The sequence below is a fragment of the Hyperoodon ampullatus genome, assembly GCF_949752795.1.
Source record: "Hyperoodon ampullatus genome assembly, chromosome: 4".
Lineage (NCBI taxonomy): Eukaryota > Metazoa > Chordata > Mammalia > Artiodactyla > Ziphiidae > Hyperoodon > Hyperoodon ampullatus.
Window position 1 is genome coordinate 96,425,700 of NC_136917.1, and position 26,885 is coordinate 96,452,584.

The window sequence follows — 26,885 nt, forward strand, 5'->3', positions numbered from 1 at the left end:
CACTCTTTTCACAGCTGCTATAAAGTCAAATCCAGGCTCTGGTACTGCCAAGACTTTGCTCTGGGGCAGGTCAGTATTGAAGACTTTTCACCATCCTGGAAATAGACAATGGGTAGAACTCAGCAGCCTAGAGGGTGGGATCAAATGATTATTTGGGTCATCAGCCCCTGATGCAATTCATTGATTTGAAAGATTATACACCAGAATCTTCATTTATCTATCCTATTCATCTTTTCTCAAAGTTCATTCAATGAAGAAACTTCTTTTAATGTGTGAGTTATTATTTAGTGCCTCAGACATCTAGTACTAATGCCATGAGGCCACCACATGTGCTCTATCAGCTTCAGCAGTGTTGTTCCCCTTGGCCTTCCCCTCTGAAATCCTGGAGGTCTAAACCTCTTAAGCATGCAGAGCCTGTTGCCTCAAGGAGTGTGAGAGGAGCCAGAGAAAGGCTCGTGGCTTTGGGTGGGGGGAACAGGGTGCAATTTGTATCTTGTTCACTTCTTCCCTGTTTCCATATGAAAATCTTGTTTGGATAAAATCAGAGCTCCTGGTGAGTTGTGAAGAGTTACATATTTCCATTTTCTGTCTCAACCTTTGGGATTAAGGAGAACTTTAAAAACTGGTGTGTAGTGTGTGGGAAAAAATCCCCCAAAATGAGAAAAATTAAAAACAGATGAAAACCAAAAGAGAAAGCAGCCTAAGATGGTTATAGAACTCAGATGGAGATGCACAGAGATAGGAATCACCTCCACTGTAATTCAGGTTTAGCACTGGCACTTGAGATAGTCAAAGGGTTTCTCAACTCTGGGGCAAGGTTTTAGTTTCAAGACTGGGGCTTCCAGGGCAAAAAACAGAAGAAAAACATACAGTCATCATATATAGCTTAAATGCATGTAACAAGTGGCTACCTAGGCTGGCATGTCTAGAAAATTTTCTGATTACAGTTTTGACAAGAATATTCCCTCTCTACAAACAAGTGCTATGCCTGTCACTCCATTCCTCATGTACTATTTTATATTGTTGACCAATTTAAGAGATCTTTACAGTGTTGATGATACAGAGCCTTTAAAAAACCTACTTAATCTGGAAAAGACCTATTCTTAGTTCAATTTTGTAGGAAGTAAATATTTCAAGAATGGGACATTCTTTTAAAAATAAATAAGTGTACAATGGTAGCTATTTTGTAAATTATATTTCTTCAATTTCAGAGATTTAGTAAACATACTTAATCTGGTTCTATTTTGGAAACAAAACTGTTATTTCCAAATAAACTGGAAAAGGTCATTAATTGATAATCTCCTTAGGGTTGTACTCTGTGTTGTGATAGCATCAGTATATAGTCTAGGTATGAGGAAATAGAGCAATTAAGACTCATAAATATGAAATGCAAAAATTTATGCTTTATGTTGAGAAGTGTCATTCTTAATTATAAATATGCCAACATTACTGATACTTTCATTAATAGGATTTTTAAGTAAGGTGCCAATAGTTCCAGATATGAAACTCACTTGTACTTCTAGAATAGGTTTATAAGAACACCTTCATTAACTAACTATATTTCTAATTTAAAATTGTCTCCACTTTATATTTGACATATTCTTTGACATTTTTGCAAACAAGCAAGAATTAGAAAAATACCCCATTGTATTTATTCATTGTTTAAATATTTTATTATCCACTTTCAGATTGAATCAACCATTTTAATTGCATTAACCATCCATTCTACCTTATTTTTCCTAACCTTATCTGTCACTCTGAAATTCTATTTTGTGACACTCAAAACTTTTATTCTAACTCAACTTTCATATGATGGAGGAAGATTACTCTATTTGCATATATTTAAAACTGAGTCCTCAGACTACTGTCCATGAGATATGGGTGCTGTGCTTTTAAATCTCCTACTATGTTATAAGTATATGGCAGTAAGAATGACCTTCTCCAAAAGGAATGAAAATTAAGATTTTTTTAAAGTTAAAATGCATATTTCATTCTCATTGAAAATTTACTTTTTAAACTGTTGCTCATATTTTCCAATATTTGGCTGAAAATATAGACAGGCCCTTGGACCTTAGTCCTCTGGAAGGGGAAGGGAGGGAGCAGAGCTGTCAACCTGAACAAGAAGGGTTAGAAAACATCTGCTCTGAAAATGAGCTGAGGCTAGGGGCTCCTCTCTGTTTAGAAACAAAGTTCAGCGGAAGGTCTACTAGAGGTACAACCTTTGGAACAGCAGAACATAAAGCATGCTACTGGTATTTTCAAAGGCCTATGGTAGCCTGACATCATGGATGAGGGCATCAGGTATCAAGTCCATGTATGAGATAGTTTCAAACCCTGACTTAGAGTAAGGTTAAGACCCAGTATAAGACAACAAGACAAGGCTTCCCTGGTGGCGCAGTCGTTGAGAATCTGCCTGCCAATGCAGGGGACATGGGTTCGAGCCCTGGTCTGGGAAGATCCCACATGCCATGGAGCAACTAGGCCCATGAGCCACAACTACTGAGCCTGCGCATCTGGAGCTTGTGCTCCACAACAAGAGAGGCCGCGACAGTGAGAGGACTGCGCACTGTGATGAAGAGTGGCCCCCGCTCGCCGCAACTAGAGAAAGCTCTCACACAGAAACGATCACCCAGCACAGCTAAAAATAATTTAAAAAAAAAAAGACAACAACCCCAATTCATTGAATAAATGTTTTCCCCAGGATCCTGTGCCACAGCATAACCTGAGCAATTGTATGAAGTCACCATGATGTGCTTTAGGACTGTCTCAGATGTTCACTCTGCCCCTGACACACTTTCCATTCATTTCTATAATGTTTTTTATTTTTATCTTTAACGTCTCAATTAAAATCTTACTTTTCCAGGTAAGTGCTTCTTGGACAACCAATTTAAAGTAGATATCTGTTATTCTCTCTCAAAGGATCTTTTTCTTATCTTTCATTGTATGTGATTTATAATATCATTTTATATATTTTTCCTATTAGGCCCCATCAGTACAGGCACTATGTCTTTTTATTCACTATAGTATACTCCAAGACTACTATGGTGCTTGGCACATAAGCAACTCTCAATAATTTGTTAAATAGATAAAAGTTAAATAAGAAAATGCACTGCCTTAATAACTGGCTTGTGAAGTGAGTAAACTGAATAGATACTCAGGGATAGAGTACATTGGAGAAGCTAGAATTGTCAGGAGTCCATTGTTGCCTGGAGAGCACAAAAGAGGTGAATTCAAAACCAAGGCAGAACCACAAGGAGAGCAAGATGGTGGAGAAGAAGGATGTGTGCTTACTCCCTCTTGAGAGAGCACTGGAATCACAGCTAACTGCTGAACCATCATTGACAGGAAGACACTGGAACTCAACAAAAAAAATACCCCAAAGACAAAGGAAAGGCACAATGAGATGGTAGGAGGGGAACAATCACAATGAAATCAAATCCAATAACCGCTGGGTGGGTGACTCACAAACTGGAGAACACTTGCACCACAGAAGTCCACCAACAGGAGTGGAGGTTCTGAGTCGCACGTCAGGTTTCCCAACCTGGGGGTCCGGTAACGGGAGGAGGAATTCATAGAGAATCAGATTTTGAAGGTGAGCGGGATTTGATTGCAGGACTTCGACAGGACTGGGGGAAGCAGACTCCACTCCTGAAGGGCACACACAGGGTGGTGTGCATATCAGAACCCAGGGGAAGGAGCAGTGGCCCCACTGGAGATAGAACCAGACTTACTTGCTGGTGTTGGAGGGTCTCCTGTGGAGGGGGGTGGTGGCTGTGGCTCACCATAGGGACAGGGACACTGGCAGCAGAGGTTCTGGGATGTGCTCCTTGGCATGAGCCCACCCAGGGTCTGCCATTAGCCCCACCAAAGAGCCAGGTAGGCTCCAGTGCTGGGTTGCCTCAGGCCAGACAACCATCAGGGAGGGAACCCAGCCTCACCCATCAGCAGACAAGTGGATTAAAGTTGCTCTGCCCACCAGAGCAACACCCAACTCTACACCCCACCAGTCCCTCCCATCAGGAAGCATGCACAAGCCTCTTAGATAGCTTCATCCACCAGAGGGCAGACAGCAGAAGCAAGAAGAACTACAATCCTGCAGCCTGTGGAATGAAAACCATATTCACAGAAAGATAGACGAAATGTAAAGGCAGAGGACTATGTACCAGATGAAGGAACAAGATAAAACCCCAGAAAAACAACTACATGAAGTGGAGATAGGCAACCTTCCAGAAAAAGACATCAGAATAATGATAGTGAAGATGATCCAGGACCTTGGAAAAAGAATGGAGGCAAAAATCGAGAATAGCAAGAAATGTTTAACAAAGACCTAGAAGAATTAAAGAACAAACACCTAGAAGAATTAAAAAAATAACAAATGGAGATGAACAACACAATAACTGAAAGGAAAAAATACTAGAAGGAATCAAAAGCAGAATAACTGAGGCAGAAGAACGGATAAGTGACCTGGAAGACAAAATGCTGGAATTCACTGCCGTGAAACAGAATAAAGAAAAAAGAATGAAAAGAAATGAAGACAGCCTAAGAGACCTCTGGGACACCATTAAACACAACAACATTCGCATTATAGGGGTCCCAGAAGGAGAAGAGAGAGAGAAAGGACCCGAGAAAATATTTGAAGAGATTATAGTCTAAAATTTCCCTTACATGGGAAAGGAAATAGCCACCCAAGGACAGGAAGTGCAGAGAGTTCAGGCAGGATAAACCCAAGGAGAAACACACTGAGACACATAGTAATCAAACTGACAAAAATTAAAGACAAAGAAAAATTATTAAAAGCAACAAGGGAAAAATGACAAATAACATACAAGGCAACTCCCATAAGGTTAACAGCTGATTTCTCAGCAGAAACTCTACAAGCCAGAAGGGAGTGGCACGATATATTTAAAGTGATGTCTACCCGGCAAGGATCTCATTCAGATTTGAAGGAGAAATCAAAAGTTTACAGACTAGCAAAAGCAAAGAGAATTCAGCACCACCAAACCAGCAACAAATGCTAAAGGAACTTCTCTAAGTGGGAAACACAAGAGAAGAAAAGGACCTACCGAAATAAACTTAAAACAATTAAGAAAATGGTAATAAGAGCATACATATCAATAATTACCTAAAATGTGAAAGGATCAAATGCTCCAACCAAAAGACACAGGCTTGCTGAATGGATACAAAAACAAGACCCATATATATGCTGTCTACAAGAAACCCACTTCAAATCTAGCGACACATACAGACTGAAAGTGAGGGTATGGAAAAAGATATTCCATGCAAATGGAAATCAGAAGAAAGCTGCAGTAGCAATACTCATATCAGATCAAATAGACTTTAAAATAAAGAGTGCTACAAGAGACAAGAAAGGACACTACATAATGATCAAGGGATCAATACAAGAAGAAGATATAGCAATTATAAATATATATGCACCCAGCATAGGAGCACCACTATACATAAGGCAAATGCTAACAGCTATAGAAGAGGAAATCAACAGTAACACAATAATAGTGGAGGACTTTAACACCTCACTTACACCAATGGACTGATCATCTAGACAGAAAATTAAAAAGGAAACACAAGTTTTAAATGACTTAATAGACCAGATAGATTTAATTGATATTTATAGGCCATTCCATCTGAAAACAGCAGATTACACTTTCTTCTCAAGTGCACACAGAACATTCTCCAGGATAGATCACAACTTGGATCACAAATCAAGTCTCAGTAAATTTAAGAAAGTTGAAATCATATCAAGCATCTTTTCCGACCACAACACTATGAAATTAGAAATCAATTACAGGGAAAAAAATGTAAAAAACACAAACACATGGAGGCTAGACAATACATTACTAAATAACCAAGAGATCACTGAAGAAATCAAAGAGGAAATGAAAAAATACCTAGAGAGAAATGACAATGCAAACACGACAGTCCAAAACCTATGGGATGCAGCAAAAGCAGTTCTAAGAGGGAAGTTCGTAGCAATAAAATCCTACCTCAAGAAACAAGAAAAATCTCAAATAAACAATCTAACCTTACACTTAAAGGAACTAGAGAAAGAAGAAAAAGAAAAAAAAAAAAAAGAAGTAAGTAGAAGGAAAGAAGTCATAAAGGTCAGAGCAGAAATAAATTAAATACAAACAAAGAAAACAATAGCAAAGATCAATAAAACTAAAAGCTGGTTCTTTGAGAAGATAAACAAAATGCATAAACGATTAGCCAGACTCATCAAGAAAAGGAGGGAGAGGACTCAAATCAATAAAATTAGAAACGAAAAAGGAGAAGTTACAACAGACACCCCAGAAGTACAAAGCATCCTAAGAGACTACTACAAGCAACTCTATGCCAATAAAATGGACAACCTAGAAGAAATGGACAAATCCTTAAAAGGTATAACCTTCCAAGACTGAACCAGGAAGAAATAGAAAATATGAATAGACCAATCACAAGTACTGAAATTGAAACTGTGGTTAAAATTCTTCCAACAAACAAACGTCCAGGACCAAATGGTTCCACAGGTGAAGTCTATCAAACATTTACAGAAGAGTTAACACCTATCCTTCTCAAACACATCCAAAAAATTGCAGAGGAAGGAACACTCCAAAACTCATTCTATGAGGCCACCATCACCCTGATAGCAAAACCAGAAAGAAATACTACAAAAAAAGAAAATTACAGATTAGATGCAAAAATCCTCAACAAAATACTAGCAAACAGAATCCAACAACACATTAAAAGGATCATACACCATGATCAAGTAGGATTTATTGATTTGTGAAAGTATTCTTCAATATACACAAATCAATCAATGTGATACACCATATTAACAACCTAAGAATAAAAATCATACGACCGGGGCTTCCCTGGTGGCGCAGTGGTTGACAGTCCGCCTGCCGATGCAGGTGACACGGGTTCATGCCCCGGTCCAGGAAGATCCCACATGCCACGGAGCGGCTAGGCCTGTGAGCCATGGCCGCTGAGCCTGCATGTCCGGAGCCTGTGCTCTGCAACAGGAGAGGCCACAACAGTGAGAGGCTCGCATACCACAAAAACAAAAACAAAACCATACGATCATCTTGATAGATACAGGAAAAGCTTTTGACAAAATTCAACACCCATTTATGAGAAAAACTCTCCAGAAAGTGGACATAGAGAGAACCTACCTCAACAAAATAAAGACCATATATGACAAACCCACAGCCAACATCATTCTCAATGGTGAAAAACTGAAACCATTTCTTCTAACATCAGGAACAAGATAAGGATGTCCATTCTTGCCACTATTATTCAACATAGTTTTGGAAGTCCTAGCCACGACAATCAGAGAAGAAAAGGAAATAAAAGGAATACGGATTGGAAAGAAGAAGTAAAACTGTCACTGTTTGCAGGTGACATGATACTATACATAGAGAATCCTAAAGTTGCCACCAGAAAACTATTAGAGCTAATCAATGAATCTGGTAAAGTTGCAGGATACAAAATTAATGCACAGAAATCTCTTGCATTCCTATATACTAATGGTGAAAAATCTGAAAGAGAAATTAAGGAAACACTCCCATTTACCATTGCAACAAAAAGAATAAAATACTTAGGAATAAACCTACCTAAGGAGACAAAGACCTGTACGCAGAAAACTCTAAGACACTGATGAAAGTAATTAAAGATGATACAAACAGATGAAGAGATATACCATGTTCTTGGATTGGAAGAATCAATATTGTGAAAATGACTATACTACTCAAAGCAATCTACAGATTCAGTGCAATGCCTTTCAAATTACCAATGGCATTTTTTACAGAATTAGAACAAAAAATCTTAAATTTTGTATGGAGATCCAAAAGACCCTGAATAGCTAAACAATCTTGAGGGGAAAAAAACGGAGCTGGAGGAATAAGACACCTGGACTTCAGACTATACTATAAAGCTACAGTAATCAAGACAATATGGTACTGGCACAAAAACAGAAATATAGATCAATGGAACAGGATAGAAAGCCCAGAGATAAACCCCCGCACCTATGGTCAACTAATCTATGACAAAGGAGGCAAGGATATACACTGAAGAAAAGACAGTCTCTTCAATAATTGGTACAGAGAAAACTGGACAGCTACATGTAAAAGAATGAAATCAGAACACTCCCTAACACAATACACAAAAATAAACTCAAAATGGATTAAAGACCTAAATGTAAGACCAGACACTATAAAACTTGTAGAGGAAAACATAGGAAGAACACTCTTTGACATAAATCACAGCAAGATCTTTTTTGATCCACCTCCTAGAGTAATGGAAATAAAAACAAAATAAACAAATGGGACCTAATGAAACTTAAAATCTTTTGCATCGCAAAGGAAACTATAAACAAGACAAAAAGACAACCCTCAGAATGGGAGGAAGTATTTGCAAATGAATCAACGGATAAAGGATTAACCCCAAAATATGTAAACAGCCCATGAAGCTCAATATTAAAAAAAGAAACAACCCAATCAAAAAATGGGCAGAAGACCTAAATAGACATCTCTCCAAAGAAGGCATACAGATGGCCAAGAAGCACATGAAAAGCTGCTCAACAGCACTAATTATTAGAGAAATGCAAATCAAAACTACTGTGAGGTATCACCTCACACCAGTTAGAATGGGCATCATCAGAAAATCTACAAACAATAAATGCTGGAGAGGGTGTGGAGAAAAGGGAATGCTCTTGCACTGTTGGTGGGAACGTAAATTGGTACAGCCAATATGGAGAACAGTGTGGAGGTTCCTTAGAAAACTAAAAATAGAATTACCATATGACCCAGCAATCCCACTACTCAGCATATACCCAGAAAAACCATAATTCAAAAAGACACATGCACCGCATTGTTCATTGCAGCACTATTTACAATAGTCAGGTCATGGAAGCAACCTAAATGCCCATCGACAGATGAATGGATAAAGAAGATGTGGTACATATATACAATGGAATATTACTCAGCCATAAAAAGGAATAAAATTGGGTCATTTGTAGAGACGTGGATGGACCTAGAGACTTTCATACAGAGTGAAGTAAGTCAGAAAGAGAAAAACAAATATGTTATATTAACGCATATATGTGGAGTCTAGAAAAATGGTACAGATGAACCAATTTGCAAGGCAGAAATAAAGACATAGATATAAAGAACAAACAAACGTATGGACACCAAGGGGGGAAAATGGGGGTGGGTGGTGATGGTGGGATGAATTAGGAGATTGGGATTGACCTATATGCACTAATATGTGTAAAATAGATAACTAAAAGCACCTGTTGTATAAAAGGTAAATAAATAAAATTAAATTAAAAATCAAGGCAGAACCAGTGATGAACAAGTGGAATTTGAAACACAAAACACAATAGCATTTATACTAGTACCCCCATAATTGAAATACTTAGGTACAAATCTAACCAAATATGTACAAGACCTATATGAGGACAACTAGAAAATTGTGATGAATGAATTCAAAGAACAAAACAGAGAGAGAATCGATGTTAATAGATAGAAAGACTCAGTACTGTCAAAATGTCAATTCTTCCCAACTTGATCTATAGATTCAGTACAATTTGAATGAAAATCCCAGCCAGTTATTTTGTGGATATTGACAAACAGATTCTAAATTTTATGTAGAGATGCAGAAGATCCAGAATACCTAACACAACATTGAAGGAAAAGAACAAAGTTGGAGAACTGACAGTACCTGACTTTGAGGCTTACTTACTAAGACAAGCTATAGTAATCAAGACAGTGTGGTACTGGCAAAAGAATAGACAAATTGATCAATGGAACAGACTAGAGAGTACAGATATAGACCCATATACATATAGTCAACTGATATTTGACAAAGGAGCTAAGGCAGTACCATGGAGCAAAGATGGTCTTTTCATCAAATGGTGCTGGTTCTGGAACAACTGGATATCCACATACAACAAAAATGACTCTAGACATAGATCTGACAACCTTCAGAAAAATTAACTCAAAATGGATCACAAACCAAAATGTAAAATTCAAAACCACAAAACTTCTAGAATATAACATAGGAGAAAACCTAAATGACTTTGGGCATGTTGATGACTTTTTAGGTAAAAAAAACAAAGATATGATTCATGAAAGTAATAAATGATAAGCTGGACTATATTAAAATTAAAAAGTTCTGCTCTGCAAAAGACGATGTCAAGAGAATGAGAAGACAAGCCACAGACCTGGAGAAAATGTTTGTAAAACACATATTTGATATAAAGGACTATTATCCAAAATATACAAAGAACTCTTAAAATTCAACGATAAGAAATAATATGGAAAAAAATGGGCCAAAGACCTTAGTAGACACCTCACTAAAGAAGATATACATGTGACAAAAGAGATATGAAAAGATGTTCCACATCATATGTCATCAGGAAAATGTATATTAAAACAATGAGATGCTACTACACACCTATTAGAATGGTCAAAATCTGGACGTTGTGAACACCAAATGTTGGCAGAGAGGTTGAGCGACAGGAGCTCTCTTTCATTGCTGATGGGAACGCAGAATGATACAGCTACTTTGGAAAGCAGTTCGGCTGTTTCTTACAAGACTAAACATACTCTGGTCATACATTCCAGCAATTATGCTCTTTGATGTTTATCCAAAGGAGTTGAAAACTTATGTCCACACAAAACCCTCCACACAGATGTTTATTACAGCTTTATTCATAATTGTCAAATCCTGAAAGCAACCAAAATGTCTTTTAGTAGGTGAATGGATAAACAGTGGTACATTCATACTAAAGGAATATTATTCAAACACTAAAAAAAATGAGCTATTAAACCATGAAAAGACATGGAGGAAACTTAAGTGCATAGTACTAAGTAAAAGAAGCCAATCTGACAAGTCTACATGTTGAATGATTCCAATTATATAAACTGAAAAGGCAAAACTATGGAGACAGCAAAAAAGATCAGTGGTTGCCAGAGGTTGCAGAGGAGAGGGGAGGAACGAATAGGCATAGCCCAAAGGATTTTTAGGGCTTTGAAAATACTCTGTATGACATCATAATGATGGACAAGCCATTAAACATTTGTCCGGACCCATAGTATGTACAATACTAATAAGGAACCATAATATAAACTATTGACTCTGATTATGAGGTATCAATGTATGTTCATCAATTACAACAAATGCACCACATTGATGGGGGATGTTGACGAAGGAGGAGGCTATGAATGTGTAGGGACAGGGGGTATATGGGAAATCTCTGTATCTTCCCCTCAATTTTGCTGTGAACCTAAAACTTCTTTAAAAACTAAATTCTTTAATAAAAAAAAAAAAAAAAAACAAGCTCGGAGTCTTAGCTGGTCAACAGAGAATTGCCTTTCTTTCCTTAAGAACTTAGGCTCTAAGGCAGGAGCTAAGAGTATCAAAGAGTTGACATAACAGACATGCAGCATAGCCCAGGGCAGAGGAGGTTTCCTTGGACTGAAATGCAAATAGAAAACTAGGAGGAAGACACTGGGGTTCCTTAATTCTACTCAGTACCTTGAGGTACCTTGAGTCTGTGCCAGTTTCAGTCTGGATTGGGTTAATGTCTGATGTAGAAAGGAAGGAAGTAACTGGGAGGGAAGTTGGTAAAAGCAGCCTCAAATGAACCCACCTTACCCCATTCCAATTTACATAGAAGCCAGGAACCATTAATACCAGGACTTTAATAGTTTGTTACAACTCCTACTTTATTTATCACTTATTTTTTTCTCTTCATTTCTTTTTTTTTTTTTTTTTTTTTTGTGCGGTATGTGGGCCTCTCACTGTTGTGGCCTCTCCCGTTGCGGAGCACAGGCTCCGGACGCGCAGGCCCAACGGCCATGGCTCACGGGCCCAGCCGCTCCACGGCATGTGGGATTTTCCCAGACCGGGGCACGAACCCGTGTCCCCTGCATCGGCAGGCGGACTCTCAACCACTGCGCCACCAGGGAAGCCCTCTTTTTTTTTTTTCTTTTGCCTTTGGAACTTTAAGGAGGTTCTTCAAAAATGTAAAAGGGTTGTGCTTTGCTTCAGACAAAGAAGTCGGGTGAAGAAATTGGAAAATAATAGCTTCTTATTCAAAAGAATGAGGGTTGTGTATAGAGAGAACACCTGTGGAAGAACAAGATGAATACTAGTGTTAAGCAGGACACATAGGTAGGCTCTGCATAAGGTAAGAAAGGTGAAGGAAACCTCAGCTATGCCCAGAAAAAGCATCCTGAGATTTAAACTTGTAAGGGGTCTATTCACTGCAATACATTATTTCTTTAAAAAAAAATTCTTGGGCTTCCCTGATGGCGCAGTGGTTGAACGTCCGCCTGCCGATGCAGGGGACACGGGTTCGTGCCCCGGTCCGGGAAGATCCCACATGCCACGGAGCGGCTGGGCCCGTGAGTCATGGCTGCTGAGCCTGTGCATCCGGAGCCTGTGCTCCGCAACGGGAGAGGCCACAACAGTGAGAGGCCCGCGTACCTCAAAAAAAAAAAAATTAATTAAAAAAAAAAAATAAATAAATAAAAATAATTCTAGTTGATTAAATGCTGGTCAGGAAAGATAAGTGCCAACAGGAATATTCTCTGAAACTATAGCATTTTCATTTGATTGAAACATTTGATATATTTTCATTCAGTGTAAGTTTGTGTCACTCAGATTTTAGTTTCTAGATAATACAAAACAATTTCCTGATAGCTATATTAAACTCAGTAATCCTATTTTCTTTGCCTAAATGATTTATTCTCAGCTCATTTTCAGTAGTTTAAAAGAGTCATGAGTTTGATGACACATTTTTAGAGCTTGATTATGGAAGAAAAGTTTCATATTTTTCTCAACACTATTTTGGCTTTTTAAAAAATAAAACTATCCTTCTTTTCAAATCCATGCAGAGCTCCTCCTTTTATTTCAGGCAACATGCAGAAGGCCATCACCTCCCATAGCATTTTTTCTTTTTTTTTTCTTTTCTTTTTTTCTGGTATCCTTTAATATCCTTTGTAATATACTGGTAATCTAGTGAGTAAATGAGTTTTTCTGAGTTCTGTGAGCTGTTCTAGAAAATTAATTGAACCCAGGGAAGTTGTGGGAACCTCTGATTTATAGCCAGTTGGTCAGAAGTACATGTAACAACCTGCACAGGCTTGGGACTGGCATCTAAAGTGGAGGGCGGTCTTGTGGGACTTATCCCTTTACCTATGAAATCTGATGCCATCTCCAGGTGTCTGAGAATTGCTTATTGGTGAGGAGAAGGCTAAACACACACACACACACACACACACACACACACAGACACACACACACACACACACACACACACACACACACTGGAATTGGGTCCAGGAACCTAACTTAGTGTTCTTCTTGGGAATTCAGTTATATTAGTTCACCAGGCCTTCCATAACAAAGTACCACAAACTGGGTGGCTTAAATTCTATATTTTTAAAATTAAAAGACTAGACATTCAAGTTGCATGACTTGCCTCAAGTTCCTTAGCTAGTTTGGGGCAGACTGAGCTCTTGAAACAAAGGTTTCTGACACCCAGTCCAGTGTTCTTTTGTGTTTAGTATACTTCCGGCTCTTCCTTTAGCAGAAGGAAAATAGTTACTCCGCAAAATACTCCCAAGTCATCATGATGTTTCCTGTCATGAAAAGTTTGGGAGGATTAGGGGAGCATGGAAGTGTTGTGAACTTTAGTATGAGGAAAAAGTGCCAGAAATGAAATGAAAGGGACAGATAGCAGGAGTCACACTGATGCTTGGCAAAGGAGCATAGTTTTTAGAGAAGGAATCTGTCGATTTTTAGTGCCACAGGTTCATTGAATACTTTCTCATTCAGTACATGAAATTATCTAAGAGAGTGGCCCAAGTGAAAAGAGAATTAGCTGAATAAAACTAAGTTTAATCTACATACATAATTGCCTGATCTATTCATGTATAAACAGCCAGCTATGTTCTTTGACATTATTGTTGGTGATGAGTTGGTAAAATACTTTCAGACCCACTGAGTATTAAAAGTAAAAATACCACAACTAAGTACTAGCACAATCTATATCATTTTTGGTTCTAATTTTCTTTTATCCAAAGATATTTTTCCTATAAGTATATTGTATATTTTTTATCTTGTCTCTGTCATTTAGAAGTTTCCAACAGAGTACTGGCTGATCTTTTCAAATTCTTAGTCCAGCTGTGGTAGAGTATACATTAGAAACTGATAATTCAAAATGATTGCTTGATCAATATAAAAAGACCACCTACTCTTGTGCCCCAGATGCCTTCTATATTCTAGTAAGAAAAGGATATAAGTGATATAAACTGTAATCTTAGGTTAGAAATTGCTTTCTAGGAGAGACAAATCCTTTTGGACCCTGAAGTGACAGTTTGTACAAAATTTCTTTTGTTGAAAATATAGTCTGTCTAAGGTTGACACTAAATAAGAGAAACAGTGCATCTAACAAGGAAAAAGATGCATTATTCTGGCTACCATCTGATACTTTGTTTAGATCAATTTTAAGAAAGATTTCCTGTGTAAATGACAGCCCTGAAGAGTATTGGATATAAGAACACAATGAAGTTTATCTAGTTGAAATGTCTGAGTTGGTAAAGTGATTTAATGGAAGAAATTGTGAGGAAATGTCTAATAAGACCATGGATTTCAATGGCTTACTTACTTATATGGCCTGCCCTCTTTTCCTTCTCTCTGTCCCTCCCTACCTCTCTTCTCTCTTCCTTCCTTCCTTCCTTCCTTCCCTTCCTTCCTTCCTTCCTTCCTTCCTTCCTTCCTTCCTTCCTTCCTTCCTTCCTTCCTTCTTCTTTCTTTCTTTCTTTCTTTCTTTCTTTTTCTTTCTCTCTCTCTCTCTCTCTCTCCTCTCTCTCTCTCTCTCTCTCTCTCTCTCTCTCTGTCTGTCTGTCTTTCTTTCTGTCTTTCAGTAGTGGTACTAATTTGTACGGTAATTTGTTTTGCCTACATGCCACTATGTGTTTATCACAACCCTTGGAACTTTACAGCACCAAATAGTGTACCTTAACGTATACAAACTGAAAAAAAAAATCAATCAGGAGATTCAGGGGTCCCCAGATGGAATGCAGACTGTGACAGAGGACTAACTGTCATACATGTATGACATAGTCTCACTGCAGGTGAGGGAAAAGGCTCTGATCTAAGTAACTTTGAAAATTTGTGTTTTGACTGGAAACTGTAAGACTAAATACAAAAGGAAATATACACAAACACTGTACTCTAGGTAATAAAGTTTTTTTTCTCAAGTGAGTACATGTTAATATAATTCTGAAACCATTACACACATAAGCTGGGATTGAACAAATAAGTAAAAAAAATGATGCTAGTGGGATTTTCTCACTACTGGAGTGGGAACTTACAGATAAGTAAGGGAGTTAAGGTTAGTATGGACCATGTGGTACTGGATTAAAGTTGGAGACATCAGTAGGAATTCATGTTTAGCTTAATATAGCTACAAACTGATAAATAAAAAACTAATTATAGATAAGTATGTACATATAGCTAGCATATATCCATTATTTCTTAGCCCCGTCTGCTGAGAGGGGCTTGAAGCAGTGACACTCCAGTAGTATTGCGCTCACCCAGGCCCAAGACCTTAGTTTCTAACACCATTCTACAAGAAAAGAAACCATGGCTCTTTGGAATAAAGGCTTGATTCCAGACCTACAGCAGGGAATATATGAGATGAACCTGAAGCATCTTATTGTGTGAGAAAGTAAGGAAGTCCTCAAACAAAATGATGGGGGTATGCAAAATGGACATAGGAGGGAACTGATAGAGCTCACAATAGTGAGAGATTAAACAATTTGGGCAAAAATATAAATAACGTTTTACATTGGATTATAACCCAAATTATAAAATATATATCCATGAGTCCTTACTAATATAAACAAATGATTGAAGGAATAAATAAATGGAAGCAAAGAGGCAAATCTCCTATAATGAAGAACTTCAAATATTCATAGGAGTCTATACCGCCCCCTAAAAGGTGAAGCTTAATTCTCCATCTTTTGAGTGTAGGCTGTGCCGAGTGACTTGCTTCTAAAGAGTAAAGCATGAAAAGGGGAGTATTAACGTTACAGTGTATAAATCTGAAAAATACTACCTCAGCCTGGTAATCAAGGTTATATCATGTTGATGATATATATCCTTAATGCAAAGTGATGAAAATGGCATTTCACATTTGTGGTCTTCCTTTAAAAAACCCAGAACTATAGTCAGGAAAAATATCAGACAAACTCAAAACTAAGGAACATTCTGCAAAATATATGACCAGTACACCTCAACACTATCAAAGTCATCAAAAACAAGGAAAGCCTGAGAAACTGTCACAGACCAGAGAAGGTTAAAGAGACAAGAAGACTAAAACACCATGTGATATCCTCGATGGAACCTTGGACAGAAAAAAGGGTAGTAGAGGAAAACTAATGAAATTCAAATGAAGCATGGAGCTTAGTTAATAGTAATGTATCAATATTTGTTATTAGTTATATCTAATATACCATACGAGTTTAACACCAGGGGAAATTGAGGCAGGGTATACATGAACATTGGGTCCTATCTTAACAAATTTATAGAACTATAAAAAATTCCAAAATATAAAAGTTTCTATAAAAATTAAGTGGGTAAGAGTTTCACTTTTGTGTTTAAAATTATTCCTGAAAATTAGAGAAAATATAAAGTGGCATCAACAAAATGAGGAAATGAAAATGATAATCCTATTTTGGGACAAAAATATGGAGAGAACTGGGCAGAACAACTTTTACAATATCTTATTTTTAATTTTGCTACACTACTTCTACATCACATAAGGGTTTGATGCTAGACAAATTAAATGATGCTGTCTATAATTAACTAGAAAGGCAAATATAGCAGGGGAAAGGAAAATAAATTTAAAGCCAGACTTTCTCTTTCATCCCACATCATATCAAGTCCTCAGAATCTAAGTAACCTGCCTTGGTTCATTGGTGTTGCTGCTTTATTTCAATATATAGACAATATTTTCATTGAAGATATTTCTTTCCCACCCAAAGAATGGAGGAAATTATTAGATTACCGAACTTTATGTGGGGTTACAACTCTTATTTCCATGAAATAAGATAAACTTTCTCAAGGACATGAAAATATAAAGAGTCTTTTTCTTTTTATAGATATCTAACTTTTCTTAGAGGAGAGAATTGGAACTTCATTGATAGCATAAAATAACTTTTATGAGTTTCAGGTTCCCTGGGAATTTTCCAAGTAATATTGAGTCTTCTGAGAGGGAAGGGAGAATGAAATAATATGCCACTGCCCTAGAAAATCCCCGCTGATTTTGCTTTCCTGAAATAAGAGGGTAACTCTTGTCAGTATTGTGCTATAAAACATCAACTGTTTACTGCAAATTCCCTGGCAATGAATTTCTAATATGTCTTTTGGGACTTTTAAGACCTCATGTAAAATTGAATTCAACTTTTAACAAAATGCAAATCTTTGGGGGAGCAGCGGTTCATGACATTTTCTCCTTGGGAATTACGGGAACAGATGCTCTCAAAACCATACATGATGGCTGTGTCAACTTCAAAATGGAGTAGGGAACTGAGGCAGATTTCCAGATAATGCTGATTACAAAACAATTTGAGACTCAATTATCTTGATGTCACATGGGGCCTGCAAGCTTTTGAATGCTTCTCTTGACAAGTAAAATACTTTTAGAGAATTTTCATAGAGAAATGACAGCGACATAAACAAATACATAGACATAGACATGGTTCAGATATTTTAATCTACTTGAAACAGCGTTGAGTTAATTAAAAACTGTGTTAATAAAGCTTCTTTTTTTTTTTTTTTTTTTTTTTGCGGTACGCGGGCCTCTCACTGCTGTGGCCTCTCCCCCCACGGAGCACAGGCTCCAGATGCGCAGGCTCAGCAGCCATGGCTCATGGGCCCAGCCGCTCCGCGGCATGTGGGATCTTCCCGGACCGGGGCACGAACCCGTGTCCCCTGCATCGGCAGGCAGACTCTCAACCACTGCGCCACCAGGGAAGCCCTAAAGCTTCTTATTTAAGCTAGGCAGCTGCAATAAAATTTCATTAGGAGGAGTGAAAAAAATAAGGCAAAAAGGACAAATGGTGGAGAATTCATAGAATTTCAGGTTGGAAAGTTCCATTTAAGCAGGGCCTTACTTCCTGGAATCTCCTTGGTGTACATCATTTGTCCCAGTGTCATTATTAACTGTCCCAACCCCCAATCCCTTAATTCTCAAGTATTTTCTAGTTTGAATTAAATGCTCATCCATTTAGAGGTCATTGAATCCAGCCCCAATTCATATTGTTCTCTTAATATGATGATCTGAAGTGCAGCAAAGCAAAGTAAATTTAGAGAACTAATGTATGTGACCATTTATAATAGGATATCATTAAACAAAACCCTAGATTTCTTATCCAGCACTTTAATATACTTTTTACAAAGGTGTAACTCTTGAGATTTATGGGTTTCAATAAAAAGTATCCTTCCCTAACTGGGTAACTCATTGAGAAAATAAGGCAAGGAATAAGCAGATGGGAAATCTAAGTAGCACCTATGTTACTGATAAGGGTAAGGTGTAAGATGAAGCTTAGTGTGAAAAGCAAATGAATTTCCTAATACCAAACCCCAGGACTGGATACCTTTAATAGTCATAGAAGTGCTGAACATGATATTTGATGTGCCTGATCCTGAAGGCATTGCTGAGAATTCCTGCTGCCTGTGGGGAAGCCAATGAGGTGGAGGATGGAGAGAGATGGAGAGAGAGAGAGAGAGGAAGAAGAGGAAGGAAGAAGAGGAGAGGAGGGAAGGGGAAAGGGAGGAGAGGAGAGAAGAGTAAAGAAGAGAAGAGAGGAGAAGACAGGAATTGTTTTCACAGCCATGGAACCTCTTTTGTTCAGGTTAGTCCTCTGCACTTAGAGGGACTGTCCCAGATAAGAGTAACAGCAGGAGCATTAGAAGAAAGTGCCAGTCCTCTGATGGCTACTCAACCCCAGGAGAGAGGAGGAGCTGAGCCAACTCTGCCAACCTCATTCTTTTCAACTGTACCAGTCTCCACCATGTCTCAAATGGGTTGAGCAGGTCTGGGCTTGTCATATCAGTGGAGCTTCATGGAAGGAAGCATCAGGACTGGGGGAGAAGAGTTTCTCCATAGAAAACCTCATTTGTTAAGGAGAAGAGAGAGAATATAACAAGTTTTAGTGGTTTAAGTCTCATGATATCAGTGCAAAGCAACATTCTAGGTAAAAAGTGAGGTTAGGTTTTCAGAAAAAGTAGATGAATGTCCTAGCATTGTTGTGGAGTTGGGCAGAGAAGCTGTCCTCTGAATTGCAGATTTCATTTTCCTTTCTATCACCTAATAATACCTCAAAATTTCTTCACACTGAAACTGTAGTCTATTCATGGGCCTACTTCTCCATTTTGATGCAGCTATCACAATGATGCTATCAACAAGTGAAAAGCATAATTTGAGCTGCTTATCTGTGGTTAGAGTTGTTTTGCGCATGAGCTGTTTTCTGTATGCAGTTGATGAATAATACTGGACCTGAAGACATTTTATTTTGCAGATTGCTCACATTGCTTGTGATCTCACATCACACTGTTGGAACCAACTGAATTATCGGACACAAATTATCATGTCTGTAGGGTGTTCATTCTCAGTCAAAATTACAGACTTCTTATCAATTTGTGGGGACAGTGAAAACAGGGTGTGCTGATGAGTTTCAAAGCTGAACACACTGATTCATTTCCAGGGAAGGGAAAGGAAGAAGATGACATATTTCCCCTCAGTGGACTGAAGCCTGGACAATCAGCAGTACGTTGTGTTTTACATTTGAATTAAATGAATTTTTCCCAGCAGCTGCCCATGTGATTACAACAGAGGGGATTTTGATCAGCATGGTGAGAAGGGTGATTGCATTTCCTCCTCATCCACTCAGTCTTCCCTTTGGCTTCTGAGCTATGCAGGGGGCTGAAAAGCAAGTGTTGATAGCTTCTCTGACTCAGCCCTTTTGGGGACTGCTTTGCTTTGGATGGAATTTGGGCTTCAGGAGTGAGATGCCTTTCACTGAGAATTTCAGTCCAAGCCATCTTCTCACGGGCAAGGACACATACAGGGCATTTACCAAAGTAGCTCAATAAAAAGCTAATTCAGTGCTTTGGATTTAAATTAATCATTTTTCATTTGACCTCAAAATTCAAATTTCTTTGCAGTTTTGTTTTTAATGCTTCCTCCCACCCCCAACAAATATGGAGCTTTTAAATTTTTATATTTTTGATGTCACATGGGTCATTTTTCCTCTTAAATTTTTTAGTTTGTTGTTAATTGCTCATTTTGTTTATTAATTGATTAAGTTGATAAAACAGATGATTAGAATTTTCTGCTGGGGTCCCAGACTATTTATATGGTTACCTAGCAACTCAGAGGCAACACTTTCTGAATTATTAGGAGTAATTTTACTGATGTACTGGATTAAATTATGCAGTTTGTTCTAGCAAACATGAGGGGGGTAGGGCAGAGCAACATTTTCTAGTTCTTTTCTCACAACTCCTGAGACCATCTGGTCTCACTGATCACAAGTGCCCTGCTCTATGTGATAGACGTAGCCTGTGTTCCATTCATCTCAAGCATGGTCCATTGAAAACTGCTGTTGCGTAGTAACGTGGGCAGATGCTTTGAAAGCACATGGTTTTTCAAAGTGTTCAAAAGAAGCAGCATTGTCCAGCAGGGTGAGAATGGGGCATAGCATGGTCTACCTTATGGTTATTGGTATGAGTATGGCTCAGGTCAGAAACAGTTGAAGGAAGGATCGTTCCCACAAATTGGGTGGTCTTAGCTTAACTTCTTATATACTACCAATGTGGAGTAAATGATGACAACCACAAGTAAATTATGTTTGAGCTTCTGAAATGCGGTTCCTGAGAGTCCATGGCCCAGGGCTGCTATATGGTGGAGACATTAGGCAATTTCCTGTTAGGAATTTTAGCAATTGAATTACTATAAAATTCAAAATGGGGCTCACCTTAGAAAAGTTTTAGAATAAAGCTGGGATCCTGTTCAGGCTAACTTTCATAGAATTATTGCCTTTGCTTGAAATTTTATGGTGAAAAGAAGATGGATCTTAGATTCGGTCAGATACAAGTTTGAATTACACTTTGGGTAATCAGTTTAACCAACTTTAACCTTGGAGAAAGTGATTTAAGCTCACTAAACCTCAATATCATCATATATAAAATTGGGATAAAATTTTTCACCTTCAGGGATTGTGAGCATTAAGTTAGGGAACACTTGACCTTACCAAGACATATCAGGTGTGTATTTTAGCTCTCTTTCCTCAACAAAGATAAGTGGATGAAATTTTACTACGTATTCTGAGTTGATTCTTTAAAAAAAACATTAAAAAGATCAAATTACTTCATTCATTGGGGGATCCTTTGGGGAGTGGAAAGGAGGAATTAGAGCAATGCCAGGAATTACTCAAATGGTGAAATCATGTAGTGCTGGGGATGAGCACTGCAGGCATCAATGAAGTTAGCAGTTTAGTTTAGGTCTTGAAACAGGAGGAATATAGTTCAGCAGGCGGTTTTAGCACAGTGCTTTTTGCTATGAGCACATTTGCACCTCACTGATTTTTGCTATTCAACAAATTGTTTCTTGGTTTGTGAGATGTTGTTTCACAATTTACGAATCCTCCCTCATTTCAAGGAATATTTTGCACTAATTATGGCAGCATATCCTTGAGTATGTGAGATTTTCACAAAGAACCATCTAAAAAGTTGTTAGATCGGTCGTGAGGTAGACCTTGTTCAAATTGCAGAGGCGAACTGCTCTTTTTTTCCACAGGGTTTACAATTTTCAGGGTCCGATTCAATTTTTGTCTTTTTTTTTTTTTTTGCTTTACACGGGCCTCTCACTGTTGTGGCCTCTCCCGTTGCGGAGCACAGGCTCCGGATGTGCAGGCTCAGCGGCCATGGCTCACGGGCCCAGCCACTCCGCGGCATGTGGGATCTTCCTGGACACGAAGCCGTGTCCCCTGTATCGGCAGAAGGACTCTCAACCACTGCGCCACCAGGGAAGCCCCAATTTTTGTCTTTTTCATGAGGCCCTTTCTGACCTCTCCCCTCCTTGGCATCTCCTCCCTACATTCTTATAACATTTAGCGTCAATAGTCACAATTTAACTCTCAATTACGTACTGATGCAAATAAGTTCCTTTATTTTGCCGATGTGATCATCTTTTCTCCCAACTAGATTTTTAATGTTTTGTTTTTCTGCTAACTGCTTGTCAAAACTCCTAACGTAGCACTGTTACATGAAATGTGATCCGTAAGTGCTTACTGATTGATTGGCTGACGTTTTACTGTTTTAGTGTAATTTATCCTGGCACCCCAAAAGAGTACATGGAGATACTTCTAGTATTTATCCTTCTCTGGTTCTCTCCTTCCTGGACACAAGGAAGCACACACTACCCAGTCTTCTTGAAGAGCCCTTGACTAATTCTGTCCTCTCAGCTGTGAGTAGAAGTGACCTGTCACTTTCAGACTGAGGCAGTGAAAGCCCCTGCATAACTGTGGAGGCCACACATGGAAATGGTGAAGACACAAGAAGGAGGAGCTTGGACCACTCAGTCACTGCCCTGAGGACAGTTGCCCAGGAGAGTTACCTGATATTCACTGGATATGTTCTGTGAGCAAGAAATAAATTTTGTCATTTAAGTCACTGGCATTTTGAGTTTAATTTGTTCTCAAAGAATAATTTAATCTCTCTTGACTAGTTGTAGTGGAGGTTGTGATGCATCACCTAGACCTCCACTGCTGGAAAGTTCACTCACTTCTCAAGTAACTGGTTGCTGGCTGAATACCTCTCTTGGAACTGCACTAGCTAAAGAGAGTTTCCTGTCCCAAGTCTCATTCTCTCTACAGAGCACCTTATATTCAATGACTGGTAAATGAGGCAGCACGAAGACCCAACCCTGTTGCCTGGACAAGGGACAGCTTTGAAGGAGCATCAAAACTCCCTGTAGCAACTGCATTTAAATTCCACCTCTCCCTTTGCCGACTCTTGTTTCTCTCACTCCCTTACAGATGAGCATGCCCATCAAATTTTTGCATGTGCGTATCTGCCTCGGGGTCTGTTTCCCAGGGAACTGGAACTAAGATACAAATGCAGTTGTTTCAAATTCCAATAATAACTAAAAAACTTATAGAGTGAAGGTAAAAAGGCTGCAGTTTAGGTCCTGAGAGAATCTTTTATACACCTACCTTAAAAAACATACAGACTAAGATTCAGGAACCTAGTTCCTACTTGTAGTTATTCTGCAAATAACTTGTTGTGACTCAGTTTCTTCATTTGTCAAATAGGGATGGTAACATATGCTCTAATGAGAGCAAAGAGCTGTTGTGCAGATCAAACATGAAAGTGTATAAAATATTATAATGCTTTCTAAATAAGCTATGATCTCTCTGGACTTAATCTCACTTCACCTGTAGCCAGACTGCATTTGTAATATCATTGTTGACTGATTTTTCTGAGACTTCCCAGAAAATTGGATGGGAAGCATTTCAATATTTTTCAATATTCACCTTAGCATCTAACATAATGCCTCACATCAAGTAGGAGCCCAGTGCCTATTTATTGAATATTCCCTTTGGGATCTGCACACCTGGGGACACATATAGGAACTGTTATTTCAGAAAAATTTTTGATTCATGTTTGTGAAGAAAAGTGAGTCAGAAGGGACAATAAGAAGACCCAATCTCATCTCCCATTTTAATTTTAATTTGGAGAGGACAGATTAACCTCCCTCATGGAGATATATCAACATTGTGTTTTCATGAAACGTGCTTAGCAAGGTAGAAAAAGTGAACTAATTTTAACCCCAAAAGACATAAAGGTAATTTTGGCTTTAGAAGTGAAATTTAAGAAATGAAATAAATTGAGAGATAATAATAATAAACAGAAAGCTTCAGGCTCAGGTAGTTGGTGGAGAAAGTTATGAAAGAAGGACACAACTAGACATTAGTATCATTTAGAGCAGCACTATCACTTCACCAATCACAACACACATAGGCATTGATTTCAGAGAGAAGTTTCAGGTTATGAATCTTTTGAAGTAGTTAATACCCTGCTATTTTGTATGAAAAATAGAATTATACCCCTGTTGATATTTTGTTTTGGACACAGTCTGCCTACTTCCGCTGGAGGAGGTGGAGAGAGGTCACCATGATCCCAAGTGTGCCATTAATAGCAACTGACAAAGGGTTAACCTCCAAAATTTACAAGCAGCTCAGGCAGCTCAATATCAAAAAAACAAACAACCCAATCCAAAAATGGGCAGAAGACCTAAATAGACATTTCTCCAAAGAAGATATACAGATTGCCAACAAACACATGGAAAGATGCTCAACATCACCAATCATTAGAGAAATGCAAATCAAAACTACAATGAGGTTATCACCTCACACAAGTCAGAATGGCCATCATCAAAAATCTACAAACAACAAATGCTGGAGAGGGTGTGAAGAAAAGGGAACGCTCTTGCACTGTTGGTGGGAATGTAAATTGATACAGCCACTATGGAGAACAGTATGGAGGTTCCTTAAAAAAGTAAAAATAAAACTACCATACAACTCAGCAATCCCACTACTGGGCATATACCCTGAGAAAACCATAATTCAAAAAGAGTCATGTACCACAATGTTCATTGCAGCTCTATCTACAATAGCCAGGACATGGAAGCAACCTAAGTGTCCATCGACAGATGAATGGAAAAAGAAGATGTGGCACATATATACAATGGAATATTACTCAGCCATAAAAAGAAATGAAATTGAGTTATTTGTAATGAGGTGGATGGACCTAGAGTCTGTCATACAGAGTGAAGTAAATCAGAAAGAGAAAAACAAATCCCATATGTTAACACATATATATGGAATCTAAAAAAAAAAAAAAAAATGGTTCTGAAGAACCTAGGGGCAGGACAGGAATAAAGATGCAGACAGACGTAGAGGATGGACTTGAGGACACAGGAAGGGGGAAGGGTAAGCTGGGACGAAGTGAGAGAGTGGCATGGACACTACATGGACATACACTACCAAATGTAAAATAGATAGCTAGTGGGAAGCGGCCACATAGCACAGGGAGATCAGCTTGGTGCTTTGTGATCACCTAGAGGGGTGGGATAGGGAGGTTGGGAGGGAGGGAGACAAAAGAGGGAGGAGATATGGGAATATATGTATATGTATAGCTGATTCACTTTGTTATAAAGCAGAAACTAACACACAACTGTAAAGCAATTATACTCCAATAAAGATGTTAAAAAAGAAAAATAACTAGCAGCATGTTAAGCAGGCAAAAGCAGTGAAAAGAAGATGGCATATCTTCTCCAAAGGAGAGTCCTACATCTCAGTGTTTCCATCATTGTATTACAGTGAAGCATATCATGGAACATTTTTAAGAATATTTTCCCCCCAAATCAGAACAGGCTGTGCTGAGGCAAGAGAGGAAAATTGTGTTATTGTCTTTTAGTCGGTTAAAGACTCATTTGTTGCCAACAAAAGAAATAAATGGTTACCATTCTATAACACTTTTGAATGAAATTGCTTCATAATGGCTATTACTATTGCAGGGATTATCTCACCAGATTCATTGTGACAAATTTTCACCAGAAATAAGAAATATAATGCCATTACAAGATATTGATGGAGAACTTAAGTCAGGCAGTTAGGATAAAAGGAGGATAATTTTCCTTCTTGAGATACCTTCCAACCACTCTTCTGAATACTTTGCAGCTACCAAATTATAGTATAAACTTCTTTGCAATTGATTTTATTTTACTTTACACATGCCATTTAAGTGGCTTGGCATAAGTCATGCAATCAAAAAAGTGACCATTTTATTTATGAGATCTTCTCAAAGTTAATCCTCAATCTAGGCCAAGAATGGCATAGTGGGATTTTTTTTTGCACAGCATGGTCTAGAGTATATGCAAAGATTCAGTGAAATATATTTGGGTAATAGTTGCTAGGCATAGTTATGGAATGCTGGGGAGTAGAGCAGAGAAAAAATCCAGTAGATGGGGAAATAATTGGAAATTAAAATAGCTAATTTTAACAAATGGTTTTAGTCTGCTTAAGTGGCAATGTTCAGAATTACATTTCAAGGTAAAGATCACTAGTCGTAGTGCTTCATTATAAATCTTCCACATAGCCATGATATTTTCTATTTCTCCCTGTTGAATATGGACTACCCGTCATATTACATGAGTCTAGTTTGCAACTTTTTTGTATATTAAAACATATAATATGCTAAAATGTATTTTGGATTATTTTCAGTTTGGTGGGATCTTGGGACCTGGACAGGTGAGTGAAATTCAACTGTCAACCAATTAAGCTTTAGGTTCCTATGTATTCTCAAATAATGACACCTCCATCCTTATACTTGTTCAGGCCAAAAATCTTGATGTCATCTTTGAACTCCCTCTGGCACTCATCCTTCATATTGGACCTGTCAGCAGTGCCTTCAAAATATGTCTGGAACAATTCAGCCACCTCTCACCACCTCCAATAGCATCCCCCTCATCCAAACATCTTTATCCTGCTCTTAAGTCATTACTGTACCTACTACTGAGCAGCGAGAGTGATCCTATGAAAACATAATCCACATCATGTCTTTCCTCCATTCAGAGGTCCCCAGTGACGTCTTATCTCACTTTGTGTAAAAACAAACATTCGTTCTCTGACCTATGAAACCTTACCTGATCTAACTGTGTGTCCCTTACTTCCTGTGCTGCAGCTACTCTGGCTTCCTTGCTCTTCCTCAGATATGCTGCTGGGCAGGCCTATCTCAGCCCTTCACAC